The sequence below is a fragment of the Uloborus diversus genome, chromosome 9, assembly GCF_026930045.1.
Source record: "Uloborus diversus isolate 005 chromosome 9, Udiv.v.3.1, whole genome shotgun sequence".
Classification (NCBI taxonomy): domain Eukaryota; kingdom Metazoa; phylum Arthropoda; class Arachnida; order Araneae; family Uloboridae; genus Uloborus; species Uloborus diversus.
This window is the reverse complement of record NC_072739.1, coordinates 41153415-41176485: the sequence shown is the minus strand read 5'-3', so window position 1 is coordinate 41176485 and position 23071 is coordinate 41153415.

Below are 23071 nucleotides of genomic sequence, written 5' to 3'. Positions count from 1 at the left end.
GCAATTACCGCACGATTAAATGCCTCCCTGATGGCAACTATGTGGTTGTTCTAGTGACACCATTTATGAAAAGGGTGCTAGACAAGCGCCACAGGCATCAAAAGTCCTTTTCTGTTTCTCCACATTAAGCGTTGATAGATTTGGAACGAAAACAATCATTCTGTTTTCCAACCGCTCCTGTGGAGGCTTTCCTGTCTGTGTGTTTCTGACATCATCATAAAAAGATGAGGCCTTCATTGCTTGTTCAGAAATTTTCAAAACATTTGTAACTAAAGAAATATTATAGAAAGGGCATTTCAGGACCCCAAGTCATAATAACTGATGAAGATAAAGACGAAAGAAATGGGTTTGCATACAGTTTCCCTAATGCAACTCTATTATTATGCTCATTTCACATTTTGCAAGCTTGGCGCTATTTATGCAGTTCTGAATCAGGAGTCTCCATTAACAGCCACCGAGATATTTTTTTCCAATTAAAAAAAGTCTTGTATGCAAATAATGAAGAAGATTTTGAGGCACAGTTTTTGCTTCGGAGAGAATTAATTTCTCAATATTCATTAATTTCTCAAAATGCTAAAGTAGACAAAATATTTTCAAAAATTGTACGACAGAAAAGCTGCATGGGCATTGTATTTCAGAAAACATCTTGTGCTAAGAGGCCAAAATACAAATAATATTTGTGAATCAGGCATAATAGTATTAAATCATCGAGTTTTAAACAGAATAAAAGCTTATTCTATTGTACAACTTTTTGTTTATCGGGCTTCAGATTTTAATAGTTTTTACGTAAGAAAGCTGGTGTCCATAGCCAATGGTCGGGTACCAAGTTATTTGTCTAAAAATGCAACTTTTTCAAATGAACAAGAATCACATTTGTCGAAATCATGAGGGTTCAGCTGCCAGTACGGAAAAATTCGAAGCTCAAAGCTCGAATTTGATGTTGTTTCTATTGCGCTTTTGCCTTAATTTTTCCCATCATGTCTATTCCTGGTGTACCAACATCCGTATCTGACACGGACTCATTTCAAAATTTCAATGATTCGGAGACGACTGGAACTTCTGCTACTGACCCTCAACTTATGGATACGAAAATGCATGAATTATTGAAAGGAATGGCGGAGATGAAGAAAAAAATCGACAATTTGGAGAACACTGTGAAAGAGGAGAAAAACAAACGACTACTACTACAGAAAGATGTCAAAGATTTACAGGAGCAGTTGGAGAAAAAAGACAAAGAGATCGAAGATTTGAAGCGATTCAAAGTTAATGGCAAAAAAAAAAAACATCAATGCTATATACCAAAAGGTGTTCAACAAGGATGCAGACTGGACACAGGCCAGGGTTTTGCCGGCCAACCTCCTCCAGGTGCCGGGGAGCAGCCAGCCCATCTCTACACCAGCCTCCTCTCCAACCTCAAGGCGCCAATCGCAGGTCTTCAGTGTCGCTGCCGACGACGGCGAAGACTCATCGGAGGACGCCGATCCCGCCAGCCCCCCTGTGACCCCCAATTTTCCTGTCCAAGTAAATATCTTTCCTCCTGCAGCCTCTCCCCCACCACAAAATATTAATGCAGATGTAGAATCAGATGCAGATTTCAATGCAACAACACCACCCTACTCTCCTTCTGCGGCCGAACCATCCTCCACCAGCGCCGGTTCAGCTTCCTCCACCTCCGGATCATCAATGATTACCACCACCTCCGGACCAACAACAACCACCACCACCGGAGCAACAACAACCTCCACCACCACCACCACCTCCGGACCAACAACAACCTCCACCACCACCACCACCTCCGGACCATCGGCCGCATCTCCTCCTGCCCCTGCAGGCAGCCCCTGGTGGTGCTCATCTGCCGCAGCCTCGACCAGCCTGGCGGCGCCAGTGGGCCCTTGTTGCTGACCCTGAACTGATCGTCGGGGGCAAGCGGCAGAGGCGAGCGCCAGAGCGCTACCAGGCCCCTGCAGACTCCCTGCGTCAGCGGGCCAGGAGGACCTGAGCCAGGGAAACAACTCTTCAGGGATCTCCAGATTGTCCACCTCAGAGCTTCAGCACACATAATAAAGTAATTTTTTTCTTTCTGTTCATCAAACATTTTTGAGTTAAAAAATGGTTGTTATTGATACCAACGAAGTTTAGGAGATGAAGTTTTTAATATGTAGGGAAAATGTATATTCGGTACACATATGCGTAGGAACACAGGACGTAATGTCGCAGTATGTAATCTACAAATCTGGACAATCTCTTACATTATCACTTACCTTATAATGAATTGCTGAATCAGTTGAACAACTGATTTTATGTAACTGAAATATTACACTTCCTTTAGTTTAACTTTTAATTTACAATGCAAATTAGAATTTATCTGCTAATTCAGTCAACGTATTTTTTTTTTTTTTTGCAGTAATAAATTTGTTTTGTTTTACTTTAGTTTTACTTTTAATTTACAATGCAAATTAGTATTTATCTGCTAATCCAGTCAACATATTTTTTTTCCAGCAGTAATAAATTTGTTTTGTTTTACTTTTAATTTACAATGCAAATCAACAGATTTTAATTTTTCAAAAATATTGACTTTGTTTGATTTTCTAATTGGTTATCATACACAGGGCGTGGGAATACAGGGAGAGTGTCAATTTTTTCTTTGCACAGCACACAAGTACACCACGCAAACAGGTTCCACAACGAATTACATTCCATTTTTTTACTTTCACAATGAACACCTCAGAAGATTTCTTGGTACTAACTTGCAGTTGCAGTCATCGGCTGATGGTAGACCGGCTGGGCGGTCCGGGAGTTCAGGTTCAGTGACTGGAGAGGAGGTTGGAACGAGGGGCCGTCATTGGTTGAATCTCGTAGAGCGGGGGGCTGGGGAGCGTTCTGGAACAAAGACCTCGTTCCTTGAAGTTAAGACGGGGATGACGAGGCGGGGCACTGGGGATGCCGAGTGGAGCAGTCGTACTGTCTAGTGGAAGGCATTTGTTCCTTCGGGCCCGGTGGATGCCTATGGTGTGGGGTAGGGACGCCACATTCTGTCTCCCGGTCTGTTTTCTAGGAGGGACGGAATCGGACCGGAATGTTCGAAACATGAATGAATTGTTGTGGTAAACAAAAAGAAATGAAACTCTTCTGTGTTTTAGGATTTCAACTGAAAGGTAATGTTTCAGAGGTTGAACTTAATAGTTATGGAGTGATACAACAACGTTGAAGCTTGCCAGTGTGGCTGGTTTTTTGGTGTTCCAGCGGTTGCCGTTGCCCTGAACTGCACAGTTGGTCATACTTGCATTGGAGCAGTATAAACAAGAAGTTCCGGCCAGAAGTCTATAAGGCCGTCAAAATTCTCAAAAACAGCAAAAATCGCAAATTTTCGTTTGCTTTCCCTCTGTTGCCAAAAAACGATTGATGTAGTTTCGAAATAGGAAAAGGACGATAGAATGTCAACTTGAAGAGGTAGTTTTCATCGTCACAAAAAGTAAATAAATGGAATCATCTGCGCATATCTTCATACAGGGTGTCCCGTTTTGATCTGCTAGACCTTTGTTTTCGCAACCATTGGTCCTAAATGCATGCTTGCAGTTGCAAAGGTGTTCAGGATCGGGTACAGAGTTTGGATGCTGGGGGTTTGGGGCAGAAGTTCAAATGAGTTGGAAAATACAAAATTTGACTTTTTATACAGGCTATGGGGTTCCTAAATTAAATTTGGAGAAATAGTCTCAATTGAAAACTATTACTAGCAGAAAAATCTTGACATTTGTGCTACCAACACTCAAGTTGATATTAAAGTTTAAAGTTTTTAAGGACTATACAGAAGATGGGATTGGAACTTATCGCCTTTTTGAAAGAATAACAGTTGTTGAAGTGAGAAAGCAAATTATTTATACGTTTCATTGCTATTCAAAAATTTTTGCAAATGTTGTGCCGTGATATGCAAAAGCACAAAACAAAAACCCCAACAATTTGACCCCACACTTTATGCACACATATAAATTTAAACCCTGGTTAACTGCCATATTTTCCCCTAAGAGGTGTTATTGACGGCAAGTGCAAAGTAGTGTAAGCCAAAAAACGCTGCATTTTATATAATGTCAAACTGTTTGTGTTGGACTTATTTTTCAATGAAGATTGTTTTCCTAAACATGTTGGGGGACCTAGGGCCCCCTAAAGTTAAATTTTTTATTTTTCGTTTTTTTTTTTTTTTTTTTTTTTTTTCACACTTTCAGTGTCTTGGCTCTGCATCTGATTTTGAACATTTTTGCAGTCTTAAGTGTTCTTCTAGGAGTAGTGGTTGTGAAAATGGGAGGTCTTCCAGGTTGAGTCCCCCACCCCGTGTACTTTTACCTAGTCGTGGTGGGGGGGGGGTTGCGGTGTGGTGAGTTCGGGGCGAGTTCTTGGGAGGAGTAGTGAACCCCCAGTTGCTCAAACAGAATATCGGCGGGAAGGGACTTTTGTTCCCTTCCTTCCCTCATCACACTTACCAAATTCGGATAGAACCCCCTAAGCCAAGGTGTCTCTACCGTGCCCGTGGCTGCGTGGTACCGGGGGTAGTCGGTGCCTCAAACGGTTGACGTCAGGGATAGCAGGCTAACCCTGGTGTAAAAGCCTCACCCCTGTGTAGGGGGGCTACACAGGGGCTAGACCCCAGTTCTTCCCCTCCATTCTCAGGTTAATTTATGGATGATAACATAAAGAATACCTCTCCCCCTTGTGGGGAGCGTCAGACAGAATCGCTTACATCTGCTAAATTTTTTGTTATAAAAAGAAACGAAAATCACACTTTTACTGCAGTTTCCCTATTTCTAATAAACAAAGGCTTATTAAATATTATTGGTGAATTTCAATCTGTAAAAAAATACGTACTGGTGAATTATTAGTGGAAATAAAACATCCAAAACAAGTTCCTACCTATCAAAATGTAGGTCCATATCTTTGTACAGTTTCGCCACATTCAACATTAAACTTTTCTCGGGAATCATTTTGGAGCCGGACCTTCTATTTACACCAGAGGAGGAAATTCTAGAAGAAATGAAGGACCAACAGGTAAGTGGAGTGAAAGGGATCACTATCAAACGCAATGGTGTAATGCAGAAAACGAAACATGTCATTCTGACCTTTAGTATGCCCATCCTCCCATCACATGTCAAAGCTGGTTATCTCTCATGCCCTGTCAGACCATATATTCCAAACCCGCTACGGTGCTTTAAGTGCCAGCGCTTTGGGCATTCCAAGCTGTCATGCCGTGGCACAGAAACTTGTGCCAGATGTGCTGAGGCCGGCCACGATAGCAATGAATGCTCAAAGGAATTCAAATGTGTCAACTGCAAAGGAGATCACCCGTCCTACTCTAGAAAATGCCCAAAATAGCTCTCTGAAAATGAAATACATTCAAGTAATCAAAACTACTCAGAATATTTCATATCCAGACGCAAGAAAAAGTAGTTCAGTCTCGTACACCTTCAGCTGGACTTTCATATGCTGCAGCAGTAAGAAAAGTATTCAATTCTACCAGTACACAAACAGACCCTCAAATTAACACAATAAATAGCACCAAATCAAGTAACTCACCTAAATCAAAAAATAAACAACTAAATACTCCTAAGCCACCACCAAAAAATTGTAACGAAATGAAAGTACAAACTACACAATATCCGAGCACAAGTTACTCAGCAACATTAATATCCAGCAAACCAACTGAGCAAAAGAGAACAGTGAGAAAAAGAAAATTATCCAAACCCGCGCGAAAATTGGGGTAGCCTCTAAACAGAGGCCCCCAAAATTTCATAATATTAAAAAAGAGGACTTTTTACTTTCTAGTAAGAAAGTAAAATTGACGAAATCATTAATTGAAAAATCCCAACAACTTCCTCCCCAAGAGGAGGACAAGGATGTCGATTTTGAAGACCTTCCGCCATCCGACGATGAAGGGTGTACGGACCATCCTCCTTCTTGACTTTCTCTTCTGGCCGTTTCTCATTTCTTTTCTCGTCATGAGCCTGAGCATTCTCTCTTGGAATTGTCAGAGTTACTCTCATAATGTCAGAGACATCAAAGATTTTGTCGAATATTACTAACCGGCGATATTCTGTCTGCAAGGAACATTTCTGTCCCCTGTTGATAAACCGAATTGAAAGGTTTTGACATACACCGCAAGGTGTAATTTGCATTATTAATAGGCCAATTAGGCCTAACATTTCAAATCTTGCTATTAGTATATCATGTGGGTACTCTTTTTGTTCGTCTCGTCGAGCTGATTACACCATGTGACCTCCGTTTTTTTATTTGAGTCTCGGTTCGCTTGTAATTAGCCTAATTAGTGAGCCAATTAGGCTTAATATACTAAATTCCATTTTTGGGGGGTCATGTGAGTACTCAAATTATTCAGCTCGAGGAGACAAACACATTCATGTTACTTTATTTTTTGATTGGACACACGGTTTTCCTGATATGACTTTTCCTGAATTTTTATCCAATTTCATCAATTTTTGCTTTTATTAGTGCATTTAATGTCTTGTTGGTACTCACATTGCATTGATTCTACTTGTATTCTTACTGTTTTTCGGCTTTTTATTACTGTTTTGTTTGTGTGATTTTTGTTAGTGACATGTTTTTGAATTTTGATTCACTGTTAACATTGATCATTTTACATACATTGTATTTTTACTTTCACTGATATTTCACCTATCTCCCCATATTATAATGGAAGAATTATCACCAATTTTTGCTCCCTCACGAATTCATCCACATGGAATAAATGATAGCACTGCTCCTGGGAATATTAAGCCTAAGGTTTCAATCAACATTACTCCATGTTTTGTCAAGCTGGGTAAACGACTTCCTCGCCAAATGACTTTTACCCCTGAAGAATTGAATATTTCCCAGATTAACATGCCATCTACAACAAATTTGGACATTAAAACTAATAATGATGGCAGTCTTCATTCTACCTCAATATCACTGTTATTAGAGGACAATGATGAGGAGGTCTTATTCATTGCCTCACACAACTCACCGAAGGGGGCAGGATCAGAAATTTCTCGGTTTTCCTCTGCTTCCAAGATTTCCCTTTCGGATGAAAAAATTTTTACTGGGAATATTCCGGATTTGCCGGCCCATGATGTGAAGAATAACGATATTGGAATTCTCTCTTCGGACTCTGAAGATGAATACACTGGCCCAAACTTCCTCAGAACTCCACTTACTAAATTACTGGATTGTGAGGTTCAGGATAATTTTAATTTCCCTTCTGTTGAACACTCAACAGAGGATTTACTGGACATCCTTTCGTTCATCTGTAATGCCAGGAGGCAGGGAATTCAAGGATACATTCTCACCGGTTGTTCCCTTAGAAAGGTAACCACGCGCATCATTGACGAAATTAAGAGCAGACTTGTCCATTTCTCAACTGCATCTTCTAGAGACCTTGACGATTTTCCATCTGTTATTGACCACAATGAAGATGAACGGGAGACATCATTAGCTCTCATTCCAGCTCCACACCCAACTGAAGCTCTTACCCTTCCTTCATCTTCAACTCCACGTGTGGAAGTTTCTTCCAAAGCTACCAAGGACCTTTCTCTGGAGGAGCAAACGTATCTACATAAAATTAGTGATAATATCTCAAAGGGAATACCATTGACTCCTCTACTTACTAACTTCAACACTAAGTGCCTCATGGACATCCTATCGGCCACTCATCTCCCGGAGAAAAATTTGGCAACTCCCACCCTAGACCTTCCTATTCAACAATCAAGGGAATTCTCAACTATTCCAGGCACCCCCCCCCCCCAACGGACGCTTTCAACTTTCTTCCATCATTCGTCAAATTTCCAGATTATACTCCTGACAATACTGATATTACTCAACCATCTCTCAATAAGGATATTGAATATACCGCTGCAATGGCCTTTACGACTTCTAACTCGGAGGAGGGTGATGTCGAAGATTCACCTCACCAGGAGGATTGCATTCCTCCATACATCACCTTCCCTAATACAATCACCATCAGGCACTCCAATGAGGAGAAACATCTGGAAGAACTCACGGACCCAGGGATGCCTGCAACTGTCAAAGAGGCAGAACATACTACCACACATGCTACTATAATTAATTCAGGAAATCCCTCTTATGCTCCTCCTCCTAAGCCCAAAAAGGTTGCGAGGGAAATCTTTTCACCTCCATCTTATACAATCCTTGCATATCCCGAGGAATCAAATTTCAATTCTAACACAGTCAAGGCCATCATCCAACGCATTTTCATTTTTAGCAAATTTCACATCAGCCCACCAAATTTTCGGACCATCAGTAAAGGGGGAATTGCTATTAACTTTTCTTCTGATACCGATCGAGCCATTTTTTACAAAGTTTTTCCCACCTGCGATGACTCAGCTAGATTCATCAGACTCATCATTCCTATAAAACGTGATCCGAGGATCATCATACAAAACATGCCTGTCAATCTTAATGCCGAAGATTAAAAATCCCTACTAGGCTGGAAGAATGCTCCCATAGTCCCATATCATGTCATTTCAATTCTCCCCTCTGGCCCAGCAAGACATAGCTGGATCCTGGCATGTAACCCTTCCTTTTTTCACTTCCTCATCAATAAAGGAAGAATTATTAACGGCTCAGAATCATATCCAGTCATTGAAACCCTTGGGCTAAAAAGATGCTCCAATTGCCTCCAACTTGGTCATACCATTTCCACTTGCAAGTCCCCAACCCCAGTTTGTAGCTCCTGTGCTGGCCACCACTCTTCGAAGCATTGTTCTTCACCCATATTAAAATGCTCTAATTGCTGTCGGATGGGCTTCGAATCTTCTCATAATGCCCTTGATCCCCAATGTCCCTATTATCTCAAACTTGCTGAGATCAAACGGAGGAACTTCTCGTATTAGTTTACTGGTTGTGCTTTGTTGTCATTTTCTTTGTTTTGTTTCATATTATCATTGTTAATTCTCCGGCGGGCTGTTATTTTTCATTTAATGATTGTGATTGTTTTTGATATTGTTTTCTTTTAGTTAGGTATGTGTTATCTATGTTTTCATTGTTCATCTTGATGTTTTGGGATGGCTTTGCCCGGCTGCCCCTTCCTTTTATCACACCCTGCCTTTTTCGAGCGCCCCTTTGTCAACAATGAATAGCTTCTTTCCAGACCATCCGGCTGAAGTACCTGCCAATCTTAATATCGTTCAAATAAATTTAGCTAAGACTCGAGCAGCAACCCTCGAACTAACCTCTCGTTTTTCTTCTACTCCATTCCAAATTGCCCTCCTACAAGATCCCTATATCTTGAATGGCGGTCTCCCTTTTAGCAATAGCTGGAAATTCTTCCCCGCTCCTAACCTCAAATCTGGGATTCTTATTACGGATCTTGCCATCATCCCAACCGCCCTACATACTTTTGATGACTTCGCCGCCGTTCTCATTCCCTCAGATGTTGGAGATATCCTCCTCATTAGTATCTATCTCCCCCCACCAGCAGATTACACCTTATCACTTAACAGATTATCCCTTTTCCTCGGCAATTACACAGGACTCAATATTATTATAGGAGGGGATTTCAATGGCAAAAATGTTGTTTGGGGATCTAGGGAGACCGACACCAGAGGTGACTTTATCGCCAATTTTTTCACTTCGTTTCCCCTTTTAATTCTTAACATTAACAACCATACTCCCTCATTTTCCAACTTAGTTGGGGATCGTGTTGGTTTCCCAGATCTCACCATGATTTCCCCTTGCCTCTCATATTTTGTCACAAATTGGAAAGTTCGAGATGACCTTCTTTCTCAAAGTGACCACAGGTACATCTTTTAAAGAAGTTCTTGCTTAAACATAGGTATAACAATAAAATGTGGATGGCCTGTGTTTGCAAAGATAATCAATACTTTAAAAAGATCGTTAATAACAGTTAAAGATCAGTTAAGGACAAGGGCATATATATAAGGAGTCCAGAGGCCCCGGGATCCTCCCAAAATTAGAAAAAAATTATAGGTAATAAGTAATTATTATAGGGGATTTTCGAAACTAGGTGCACCAAGCACTGTTAACCCTGCTAATTCCATTGCCCGAGCAATGCCGGGTACGGGAATGCTAGTAAATATATATATGTATACGCTTCACTCGCAAAAATGCTGGGTCAACATCAAGCGGGAGAACTTCACGCCATCTTTAACCACAAGGATATGTCCCGAGCATTTTGAAGAGTCTTGCTTTGTATATCAGCCGTTCAAGGAAAAAAGACTGCTGAAGAAAGATGCTGTGCCAACCCTTTTTCCATTTAGCAAGTCGCCTAACAAACAGAGGAAGATCAATAAATTGTCTGAAGTTTCTGATGCACAGTAAGTAATTTCGTCAAAAATCCATATTTAGTCGGTATTTTTGTGTGAATTTTCCCCCAAGTAAAAGTGAATGTAATAAACTCGTATATGTAAATATATATAAATATATATATATCCGCTTCACTCGCAAAAATGCTGAGTCAACATCAAGCGGGAGAACTTCACGCCATCTTTAACCTCAGGGATATGTTCCGAGGATTTTGAAGAGTCTTGCTTTGTATATCAGCCGTTCAAGGAAAAAAGACTGCTGAAGAAAGATGCTGTGCCAACCCTTTTTCCATTTAGCAAGTCGCCTAACAAAAAGAGGAAGATAAATAAATTTTCTGAAGTTGCTGATGCACAGTAAGTAATTTCGTCAAAAATCCATATTTAGTCGGTATTTTTATGTGAATTTTCCCCCAAGTAAAAGTGAATGTAATAAAACTCGTATATGTATATATATATATATATATATATATATACGAGGTCTGATCGAAAAGTTGCAGGACTTTCGAAATTGCGCGGGAACAGAGAGTGCTAGAGACTTCCGGTTGGCAGCATCGTTTAGAGTAAGTCTTCCCGAGCACAGCTGTTGTTTCATAATATTGATAACCTTCTCCAAACGGAAGTTACAGCTGTTTTACTGAAGACGCTTCTTTGTTTCTAGCTTTTTCGTAATGGACAGGAAAGTAGAGCAGCGCGTTTGCGTCAAATTTTGTGTGAAATTGGGCAAATCATTCGTGGAAACTTTCCAAATGCTTCAGGACGCTTTCGGTGATGAAGTGATGAGTCGTTCACGGTGTCATGAGTGGTTCAAACGGTTCAAGGAAGGCAGAACTTCAACGACAGATGACCCTCGTTCAGGAAGGCCTTCAACTTCAACTGACGATGCTCAAGTGGCCAAAGTGAATGCTCTAGTGCGTTCCGATCGACGTTTAACGATTCGAGAGATGGCAAAGGAGTGCCACATCTCATTTGGGTCATGTCAGGAGATCCTGACCGAAAAGAGATGAGAAGGGTTGCAGCCAAATTCGTTCCACGTCTGATGACACAGGATCAAAAAGCGCACCGCCTGGAGGTTTGTCAGGAGCTCTTGCAAATGGCCAGTTCCGACGAAAACTTCTTGAAAACCATCATCACAGGTGACGAGAGTTGGGTTTATGGCTACGACGTGGAAACGAAGGTGCAGTCGTCCCAGTGGAAGTCAAAAGGCTCACCAAGATCCAAAAAAGCTCGTCAGGTGAGATCGAACATCAAAGTGATGATCACTGTTTTCTTTGATTCGAAAGGTGTGATCCATCCTGAATTCCTCGCACAAGGTGAAACAGTCAACAGATTTCGCTACCTTGACACCCTGAGAACTTTGTGTCAAAAAATTAGGCAGAAGAGGCCTGAATTGTGGGCGACAGGCATGTGGTATCTCCACCATGACAACGCGCCCTGTCACACCGCCCTCCTCATCCGCGATTTTTTGGCCAAAAACAACATGACAACCCTTCCTCAGCCCCCCTATTCACATGATCTGGCCCCCTGCGACTTCTGGCTGTTCTCGAAGCTGAAGTACCAGATGAAAGGACAGCGATTTCAGACGATAGAAGAGATTAAAGAAAAACGCGGGAGCAGCTCAACAGCATCCCCGAAGAAGAGTTTTCCAGGTGCATGGCCCCCCCGTGTCCATTTACCTTGTCGTGCTGGGGGGGGGGGCTTGCGGTGTGGTGAGTTCGGGGCGAGCTCTTGGGAGGAGTAATGAACCCCCAGTTGTCCAAACAGAATATCGGCGGGAAGGGACTTTTGTTCCCTTCCTTCCCTCATCACACTTACGAAATTCGGACAGAACCCCCTAAGCCAAGGTGTCTCTACCGTGCCCGTGGCTGCGTGGTACCGGGGGTTGTCGGTGCCTCAAACGGTTGACGTCAGGGATAGCAGGCGAACCCTGGTGTAAAAGCCTTACCCCTGTGCAGGGGGGCTACACCCCAGTTTTTCCCCTCAATTCTCAGGTTAATTTATGGATAACATAAAAAATACCTCTCCCCCTTGTGGGGAGCGTTAGACAGAATCGCTTACATCTGCTAAATTTTTTGTTATAAAAAGAAACGAAAATCTCACATTTACTGCATTTTCCCCATTTTTAATAAACAAAGCCTTGGTAAATACTATTGGTGAATTCCAATCTGTAAAAAAAAAACACGTACTGGTGAATTATTAGTGGTGAAACAAGTCCAACATATCCTGTCTATCAAACAATTAGGTCCATATCTTTGTACAGTTTCTCCTCATTCAACATTAAACTTTTCTCAGGGAATCATTTCGGAGCCGGACCTTCTATTTACACCAGAAAAGGAAATTCTAGATGAAATGAAGGATTACTATTAAACGCAATGGCGTAATGCAGAATACAAAACATGTCATTCTGACCTTTAGTATGCCTATCCTCCCTTCACGTGTCAAAGCTGGATATCGCTCATGCCCTGTTAGACCTTATATTCCAAACCCGCTACGGTGCTTTAAGTGCCAGCCGTTTGGGCATTCCAAGCTGTCCTGCCGTGGCACAGAAAATTTTGCCAGATGTGCTGAGGCTGGCCACGATAGCAATGAATGCAAAAAGGAATATAAATATGTCAACTGCAAAGGAGACCACCCGTCTTACTTTAGAAAATGCTCTAAATGGCTATCCGAAAAAGAAATCCAAGTAATCAAAACCACTCACAATATATCATACCCAGACGCACAAAAATAGTTCAGTCTCGTACACCTTTATCCGGACTTTCATGTGCTGCAGCAGTAAGAAAAGTAGTCAATTCCACCGGTACACAAACAGATCCTCAAATTATTACAATAACCAGCACTAAATCAACTAACTCTCCTAAATCAAAAAATAAACAGCTCAGTACGCCTAAGCCTCCACAAAAAAATAGTAACGAAACTAAAATATTAAGTACACAAATCCCGAGCACAAGTTACTCATCTACAATAATTTCGAACAAACCAACTAATCTAAAACAAAACAAAACTGTGGAAAAAAAGAAAATTATTCAAACGCGCGGAGGCCCCCAAAATTTTATAATTTAAAAAAAGAGGACTTTTTACTTTCTAGCAAGAAAGTAAAATTAACCAAGTCCCAAATTGAAAAATTTCAACAACCTCCCCCCCCCAAGAGGAGGATGAGGATGTCGATTTTGAAGATCTTCCGCGATCCGACGATGAAGGGTGGACGGACCATCCTCCTTCTTGAGTTTCTTTTTCTTCTTCTGGCCGTTTCTCCTTCCTTCTCTCTTCATGACCCTGAGCATTCTTTCTTGGAATTGTCAGAGTTACTCGCATAATGTCACAGTCAAAGATCTTGTTGAATATCACCAACCGGCCATATTTTGTCTACAAGAAACATTTCTGCCCCCTGTTGATAGGCCGAGGTTGAAAGATTTTGACATATACCGCAAGGACTGCTTGTCAGGAGACCGTCGTTGTGGAGGAGTGGCATTGCTAATTTCTAACGATTATGCATCTAGCCAGCTAAATATCAACATATCCCTGCAAGCAGTAGCTGCGCGAGTTCACCTTCACTCGCTGTTCCCAGTTTGTTCTGTATATATCCCACCTTCTTATAACTTGAGAAACGTGGAGTTGCAGACACTAGTTGATCAACTTCCTCCCCCATTTGTCATCTTGGGGGATTTTAATGGCCATAATCCTCTCTGGGGGAGTCCAGACTCCAACAGTAGAGGTTTAACAATAGAACCTTTTATTGAAGACAATGATCTTTGCATTCTTACTAACGGTGAAAATACTTATTTTCACAGTTTTCAGATTAAACTAAAAATGAACCTTTTAGTGTATAACCGTTTCAAATGAAATGATGCTTAGCATTGATGATTTTGGATTGCAAATCCATTTTAAATATTTTATAAAATCTTTCCTCACTTTTTGGTTTTTTTTACGTTAAAAAACACAACGATACACGTCGTCTTTAGAACTGAACGCAAATATTCCTACAAATTACCGTTGCACAAAGTGTTTTTCATTTGTCGTGTAAAGGGGAAAAGGAGGAAGCATGATATCGGATAAGGAAGTCGTGAGAAAGAACAAACGATTACCGTATTTTTGGGAATAAGCGCCGCACACGGTGTATGCGCCGCATCGTAATATTTTCTACCCAAAAAAATAATTTAATGTAAGCGCCGCACCCAGTATAAGCGCCGCTCCCGCCATTAAACAACTTAAAAGCACAGTTAGTAGTAAAAAAAGGCTGGAATGAAATGTAAATAAAAGAATTTTTTTAAATTAACCAAACAATAGAAATTTTTACTATTAATATAATCTAAATACCTGGGGAGGAGACATTGGTTGGTTATCCAGAGCGCGGGACGCGGACCCTCCTCATAGCGCTCCACGTTTTTTTAAGTGGTCGGCGCCACTATAGGCACGCTTTGATCAGTGGGTCGCATCCACTTTATAGGCACGCTTTGATAAGTGGGTCGCATTGTCACGACGCTCGTTAAGCATTTATGAAAATGGAATCATTTAACTTTAAAAACACGTAAGGGAACTTGCATCTTTCATTCCCATTCCGGAATGTTCCCTCTATTTGGTCTTGATAAGATTAAACTCGTAACCTTCGGAAGCTCATGTAATTCACGTGCTGGGAAAGTCACGTAGAACTTTCTAATCAATTAAGGAATGTTTGGATTATATACGCGTGTAATTCGCCGCACCCTACACGTAATCAAGGCGAAGTTGAAAGTTCGGGAAAGATTGAGGTGACAAGGGTCGCTTTTCTGGGAATAAAACTCCACGTATTCAAATTAGAAAGCAGATTCCATTGCAGATTTTCCGAGGGAGAGACATTTTAGAGTTAGTTAGGGATACTCGAGGTGAGGAGGCTGAACTACGCTGGAGAGATGCAGTGGCTTGAAAATATGGGTGAGTAAATCTCCATCAGCTATTCCCCCTTAACTTTAAACTTTAAATTGAATTGTGAGACCAACATATGCACACTCATGTCCTGCCCTATTTGTCCAAATAAAGTATTTATTTAAAACTATACGATCGGCCTATTTCCTTGCTAGTTCCAAAACACTAAACCTCAAGATGGGGCGGCGTGACAACTTGGTGCCGTGTTCGACAATTTGCCCCATAAGGGACAACTTGGTTCCGAACCAACAAACAAATTAATAACTTGATTGTCAATTAATCCTGTAACGGACACTTTCTGCCGTTACGAACAAATGTGCATGTGGTGTTTTCACTTTTCAATATAATTTTGAACAGTTAGACAATTTGAAAAATTGCTATGTGTCACCTAAAATCTTTTGAGTTTCTCTTATGGTTTTCTTTTGTTATTTGTGTATGTGTTAAAAGTTTGTTTAGATCGTTCTGAAATGCATATTTATTTCCCCTCGCACGAGTTTTTTTAGTGAGTTTTCGGTACTTTTCCTTCTTAAATTGTGAATTTCAATTATGCCAGACACGCCAGAACAGAACCAGGTTCCCGGAATGGAACAAAACCCTATTCTACCTAATCCAAATAAGATAGCCGGATATCAAAATTTAGTAACTATTTTTGACGGAGAAATTTTTACTAATGTGGAGTATTTTGTCAAAAACTTAGAGGATATTGGGAAAATTGCACGATGGAATGATTCTGAACTTATCGCAGTTTTGAAAAGTAAATTAAAGGGTCCAGCTTTACAGTTTTTCATGAACGATCCAGAATTAATTAATGAGGAGCTATTTTCAAACATTAAAGAGAAGTTTATTAAATTTTTCGAAAATAGAACGACCTTAAGTCATAGGCAGCAACAGTTCTCCAACTGTCGCCAAAATCCCGGCGAGTCGGTGCGAAATTTTTCTTCGAGGGTCTCAAACTTAACGGTGAATTATTTTGTCCTTCAAAATTCTAGCAAAGAAGACGCAGGACCAATTGTAAATCAGACAAAACTAGCAAAATTTCTAGAGGGATTACAAACCCCTCTTAAACGGTTGGCGCTCAACAGAAATCCATCCACATTTGAGGAAGCAGTTGAAAATGCTCTCTTGGATGAAATAAATATGCAGTTCACTGATGATACCGGAAACTGTAATAATTGTGCAATAGAACCCCAAAGTGCAATCCAAAATAAGCTAACAGAAATCCTTGATAAGCAAGCAGAAATTTCAAATCATATGATTAGTACACTAACAAACCACATACAAAAAATGAGCATACAGGAGCAATCGCCTCCTCCCCGTTACCCAAGCCCGCGTAACCATCAGAGAAATTATCTGAGACATCAGTCATGCATTCACTGCGGCCGCGATAACCACCCATCGCGTTCTTGCTGGTTTCAGCCTAATCAAACATACTCACATAATTATCGCTACAATCGCTCGCGAGTAAGGGGAGCTAATCGAGGTGCACGAAACATTGCAAACAGATCTTATGAAAACTCGCATCAGCCGTTTGAGTCGGAAAGGGAAAATTTCAGCCCTTCTTATCAAGCTAGGTCATTCACCCGTGGTGCAGATAGGGGAAATGCGAGAAACACAGTCTCCAGGGATAGTAATCTTTTAAACTACCCAAGGAACCGATAAATCCCCGCCGGCTTCCTGAAACTTCTAGGGGTTGTTTTATTTCAGCGGACTATGAAACAAGCAGTTCTAATTTACCTGTCATTGCTCTGAAGGTAGCGAATACTGAGTTTTGGGCGCTTTTAGATTCGGGGGCAAGCAAATCCATTTTGAGTAGCAAAGCATTTCATTTATTGTCGCCAAATTGTGTAAAAACTGCACCTACTAGTCCTAATATCAAAATTCGAACTTTAAATGGGCATGAAATTAAAATTAGGTCCTCTGCGTTAGTTTCAATTTCTATAAGTAACAACAGCTTTCGTCATGAATTTTTAATAACTCAGAATAATTTTTGCTTTGACTATGATTTTATTCTTGGGTTTGATCTTCTCACTGCATTTCAATGCAAAATTAATTTCCATGAAAAGGTTGTTTCTTTTAAAGGGGGTGAAACTGAGATATACAAATATGCTAGTCAAACCGTTAATGTGCTCTTTAAGGATACTTATGCTAAGCTATCGAACAAACTCAAGCTTGAACCATTTCAATCGACGGTAGCAAAAGTTAAATTAAACAATGAAATTCCTATTGGCACTGATATAATGTTAACACCCTTAATCACTCGTCACGATATTGAAATTCATCATGCAATTTCTACCGTCACTTCCGATGGTACGGTACCGTTGCTAATAAATAACTTGTCCCACAAAACCCTTCATTTGAATAAGGGAATGAAAATTGCTCAAATTGAACCGGAAATCGATGTTCAGACGGAGGAAAATATTACGGACAAGCGAAGAAGGGAACTAAAAATAGAGGATTTTGATTTAACTAATGTTCCGTTAAGGTGTGAGGTGAAAAAAAAAACTAACTGACTTGATATTCGAATACGCGGATATTTTTAGTACTTCACTGAAGACAATCGGCAAATGTACGCTGGAGGCTCCGCCTATAGAAATAACTAATCCCACTCCAATACAATGCCGACCATTCCCAGTTCCAGTCGCTTTACGTGATACTTTGAAAAAACAAATTAAAGAGTTAGAAGACGCGAAAATATTGGAGAAATCAAAAAGTAGATTTTCGTTTCCACTAATTTTAGTTAAGAAAAAAGAGCAAGGCGAGTATCGTTTAGTCATTGACTACCGGAAACTAAACCAAATTACGGTTTCCTCCACATATAGATTGCCTTTAATATCGGATATTCTCAATTCTCTTCGCGGAGCAAACTTTTACAGTACATTAGATGCTAATTCATCCTTTCACCAAATTAAATTGCGTGATGAAGATAAGCATCTAACAGCATTCTCGAGTCCGTATGGAAACTTTCAGTATAAATATCTTTCATTTGGAATGAAAAATTCTCCTCAAATTTGGCAAGAGATAGCAGATAAGGTGCTAAATGGTTTACAAGAGGAAAACATTTCAGTCTACATTGATGATATCATAGTACCCGCTAGTACAATTTCAGATTCTCTGCGAAAACTAGAGTTGGTCTTTGAACGTTTCCGTCAATACGGTCTTACCCTAAATCCAAAGAAATGCAAATTTCTTCAACCTAGCATACGATATCTAGGCTATGTAGTTGATAAGGACATCATAAAACCTCTCCCCCAAAATATCGAATCGATTAAGCATTTTCCAATACCAAATACAGTACGCAAACTGCGACGCTTTCTTGGATTAGCGAATTACTATCGTGATTTTATTCACAACTTTTCTGAAATTGTTGTTCCTTTAACGGATCTCACGAAATCAACACGGAAGTTTAAATGGACTTTTGAGGCACAAATCGCGTTTGACAAAATTAGAGGAAAACTCTTATCGGATGTTATGTTGGCACACCCCAATTTTGACGCCTTATTTTACTTAAACACCGATGCTTCGGCTACAGCCGTCGGCGCGTCTTTACTGCAAAAAGATGACAAAGGTATATTGCGACCGATTAGTTACTTCTCGCATAAACTTAAACCTCACGAGAAAAAATGGCCCGCTATACAACTCGAAGCTTACGCAATTCTACTCGCTATTCGACATTATAAAATGTATCTGTTTGGAAGGAAATTTAAAATTATTTCCGATTGTAAATCTTTGAATTATCTAGTTAAGTTGGAGTCGCCGGCAAATCGTCTTTCTCGTTGGCTTCTTGAATTGTCGAATTATGATTTTGACTTTGAGTATATTAAGGGATCCGAGAATTTCTTGGGAGACCTTCTCTCAAGGGATATCACAGAATCAATTAATGTAGTTAAAGTTGATGTACCAGATTTGGAAACAATTAAACAGGAGCAGAGGAATGACCCCTCCTTAAGAAATATAATTGATTACTTAGAAGATAAAACATCTGATTGTAAGGTCCAAACTGATAATTATTTTATGGATGATGGAATTCTAAAACATTTATCACCTCGGAGTAAACACGCAGTTCGCGATGACCTTCTTGAACAAATAGTTATTCCAAAAAAACTCATTCCGTACATTTTGGAAGGTTCTGAAACAGTGCATTTCGCATTTTCAAAAAATTATCGTTCGTTAAAAGAAAAGTATTTTTGGAAAAACATGTTCCGTGACATAAAGAATTTTTCTACAAGCTGCAAGTTATGCATTGAACGAAAAGGTTTTAGGCTAACAAAGTCACCTATACAAAATTTCACGATTCCATCACAACCGATGGCCCGTATAAGTTGCGATATTCTTGGTCCGCTTCCGCTGTCCGAGCAAGGAAACAAATATGTACTTACGGTAATTGATCATTTTTCTAAGTACTCTGTCCTTTTTGCCCTCAAAGATATTAGAGCTGAAACTATAGCTCCAAAACTTATGGAGGTTATTGTTACTTTTGGTGTACCACAAGCTATATTATCCGATCTTGGGTCAAATTTCCAAAGTAAATTATTTACAGAATTAGAAAAAAAATTGCAAATTAATAAACTTAAAACGACGCCATTTCACCCGCAAACTAATGGCCAGAGTGAATCTATCAACTTGCCCCTGAAAGCAAGCTTAACATGTCTCGCAGACAAAGTTAGCAACTGGGATACATATCTGAGTTACTACAATTTCATCTATAACAACTCATACCACGATACGACCCACGAGAAACCGTCATTTTTGATGTTCAATCGCGACATTAACCTGCCTTTCCACCAACTAGAGCAGTCACCAAACATGCATTATTTTCCTTGCGATAATTACATTCAAGAAAATCTAGCGAAAATGCGATACGTATATCGTAATGTGTATAAAAACTTGGAAGATTACGCGGAAAAACAAGCTCAGGTTAGAAGTCGCATTGCAGTATCTAAATCCTTTGTGCCAGGTCAAAATGTATATTTACATACCCCAGCAGCAACCCAGAAAACCGGTCGGGCGTTAGCAAAAAAATTTACAGGTCCTTACAGAGTGGTTGAAAAACATTCCGATTTAAATTACTCCATTCTGGATCCTAAGAAACCCTATGCGAAGCCAACTCGTGTTCACGTCGATCGCATGTTTGCTTTCGTCGAAAGAAGGCCAGACCTTCAATTACCAATAGAGAAAGACAAATCATTACAAACTACCCACTCCCAATCGCAAAGTTCGCCCGGAAATCCGAATCGAGAAGCGCATCATCCTACTTTCTATTCTGAAACCGAAAGCGATACTGAAGATTGCGTCTTGTTTACTTATCCTCAGCCTATCATCCAACCGCACCCTGTGCAACCCGCCGCAACCCAAAGCGATAACAGCCCAATTCCGCAAAAACTTACTTCTGCCGATAGTGGAACAGGAGAATCAAGCACTTTGGAGACCGCCCGGATAGAAAAGAGTGAAATCGTCGATAATTCAACAAGTTTGAATTCGGAAACAGAACCCCGTTATCCACTGCGCTCCCGTTTAAACAGAAACGTCGCGAATCAAACAACCAGCGCTCCTAATGCATCCATTTCAAATAGAATACTTAATTGGGCAATGAATACTTCCCCAAACTCTGATAAGGGGTTGATAGATAAAGTGGCAGATGCTCTGTCTAATTCTTTAGCTGCGAATCTTGGAAACAATACTGATCAACAAATTAATAATATTGTATACAAACCGCAGAAAACTCGAATTTTCGTAAATAGCAGTTTGTCTGTTTAATTCACTACCCATTGCTCAAATATTACAGATTTCCTGTACATCGTATCATCATTTCACTAGTAGCAGTTTAGTTTACTTTCTTTTGTGTGTATTTTTTTTTTTCTCTCTCTCCCGTCTTATCTCGTACCGAGCAAGGTGAGTCGACCGCCTTGTACTGTACGTTATCCAGCCTGAGCTTTAATTCTGGTGGGTCGCGCGGGCGCGCTTATCTCTTCTTTGGCACAGTTCTTGATAACACATAGTAAAGAGAGAGAGGGAGGAAAAAACTTTTTTTTTCATGAACTAATCAAAACAGTTTCTCGACTAAACTAAACCTGAGTTTGCAAAAATGAATTATGAGGAAAATTAATATCTCAGAAGAGAAAAAAAAAAAACTTATGTCCTTCTTTTTTCGATGGAGACACTCCCCGTATCTTTCTTTCCGCAGCATTCCTACTACTATGGATTCTAGTCCTCACCGTCGCCGATGCCGTTCGCATTTGCAGCAGACCCCCTGGACAAGCAGCCCTGGTCTGCAGAAATGCCACGTCCGCAGAACTAGCAGATATCGATCTGCCTCAAGATGCATGCACTGCTCACCGCTGCAGAAGGTGCACCGTGGTCAAAAGAACATTACTGTACACCGAGGGGAGCCTCAGCCAGCCGTCAGTTTTTCGACCGGCCCACGGAAACAAAGGGCAACTTAACAGTTTTCAGATGCGCCGCCACATCGGAAGGGAACGATGAAACCTGTGATTGTGCTACAAACTGCACAGGCACAGCAGAATTCTGCGCAGTTTATCTGGCATGTGACGCATCTGCGTCATGTAAATGCAAAATCGAAACAGTTAACTACGCATTTTCCCACCTATCTCCTAAACGATACCAAGAAAATCCGATCCTTGTAACTTTTGACTCATGCCTTTTCCAAAAGCCCACTTTTTCGCCCAGACACCTATTAGAATTTGAAAGTGCAACATTTAGTAATCACAACCTATCCATACATTACAATGATCCCATTGTCACGGTTCCAGGACCTGGGAAACTACTTGTCCGTATTTCAGGAAATGAACTGATAGTTAATATTCAAGATGACTTTAATATAATCCTACCACCTGAGTTTGTTTCCTATAAAACTAAGCTAACAATAATTTTTATTTCCGAAACCGGAAAAGCAGTAAGCGGAGAAGTCCTGCTCGAGGGCAAAACCATTTGCCGCTCTACGAACTGTTTTTTTTGTAGAGAATTCTTTTTTCAAGTACAGTGCTGGCCATCATACCTAGCATACACCCTGTACATTGGGCTGCTATTTTTAGGTCTTGTAGCCTTACTCCTGTTACGATATGCCATCCGAGGACTTGTATCTCTTTTAAAACTTTTTGCTGCAATTTTTATTTTTATATTCAAATTCATTAGGGCGATTTTTAGAATTTGCCTATTATGTGGTGCTCTTATTGGCTCAAAATTTCACGAACACTTTCATACCTAATATGCACATTTGGAGGAGCACGCCCCCGCAGCGAGACCTAACGTCTCTTTACTCGTCATCTTTTCTTTACTCGCCGTGGTTACTGCAGACTGCACCAGTCATTCGATTGTAGTTTCCAACATCGAAAACTGCAAATCCTTGGATGACCAACAACTATGCAAACTCTCTACTACAGCAGCTGTGACATTAAAATCCCTCAATTACGAAACGTGCCTTTGGTTTCAAGATAAACAAAAAAAAACTTATTCAGTTTAAAAATAAAACTGATATCGGCACAGTGCTCATTTTCATCCAAGAGGGAATATTTTACATTTCCTGTCCAGGCACGAACAATTTCGCAATTAGCTTGTCCCCAAAATTATTACTGTGCATGGGGCGAACACTGTAAAGCGGGGAAAGATTTTGCCGCCTTAACAGAGGAAAGCCTTAGCTACCCTGGAGCTAACTTTTGCCATCCTTCCAGTGTTGGCAGCGGCTGTACCATTATCTCTCGAATGGGATGTCTTTTTTACCGCGTGTACTACATCCCGGACCTCCTTCATTCCTACGAGGTCCGTACCATTTCGGGACACCGCTGTTCTTACACGATTTCGGTGGAGCGATCGTTCAACAATTCAGTCGAATTATT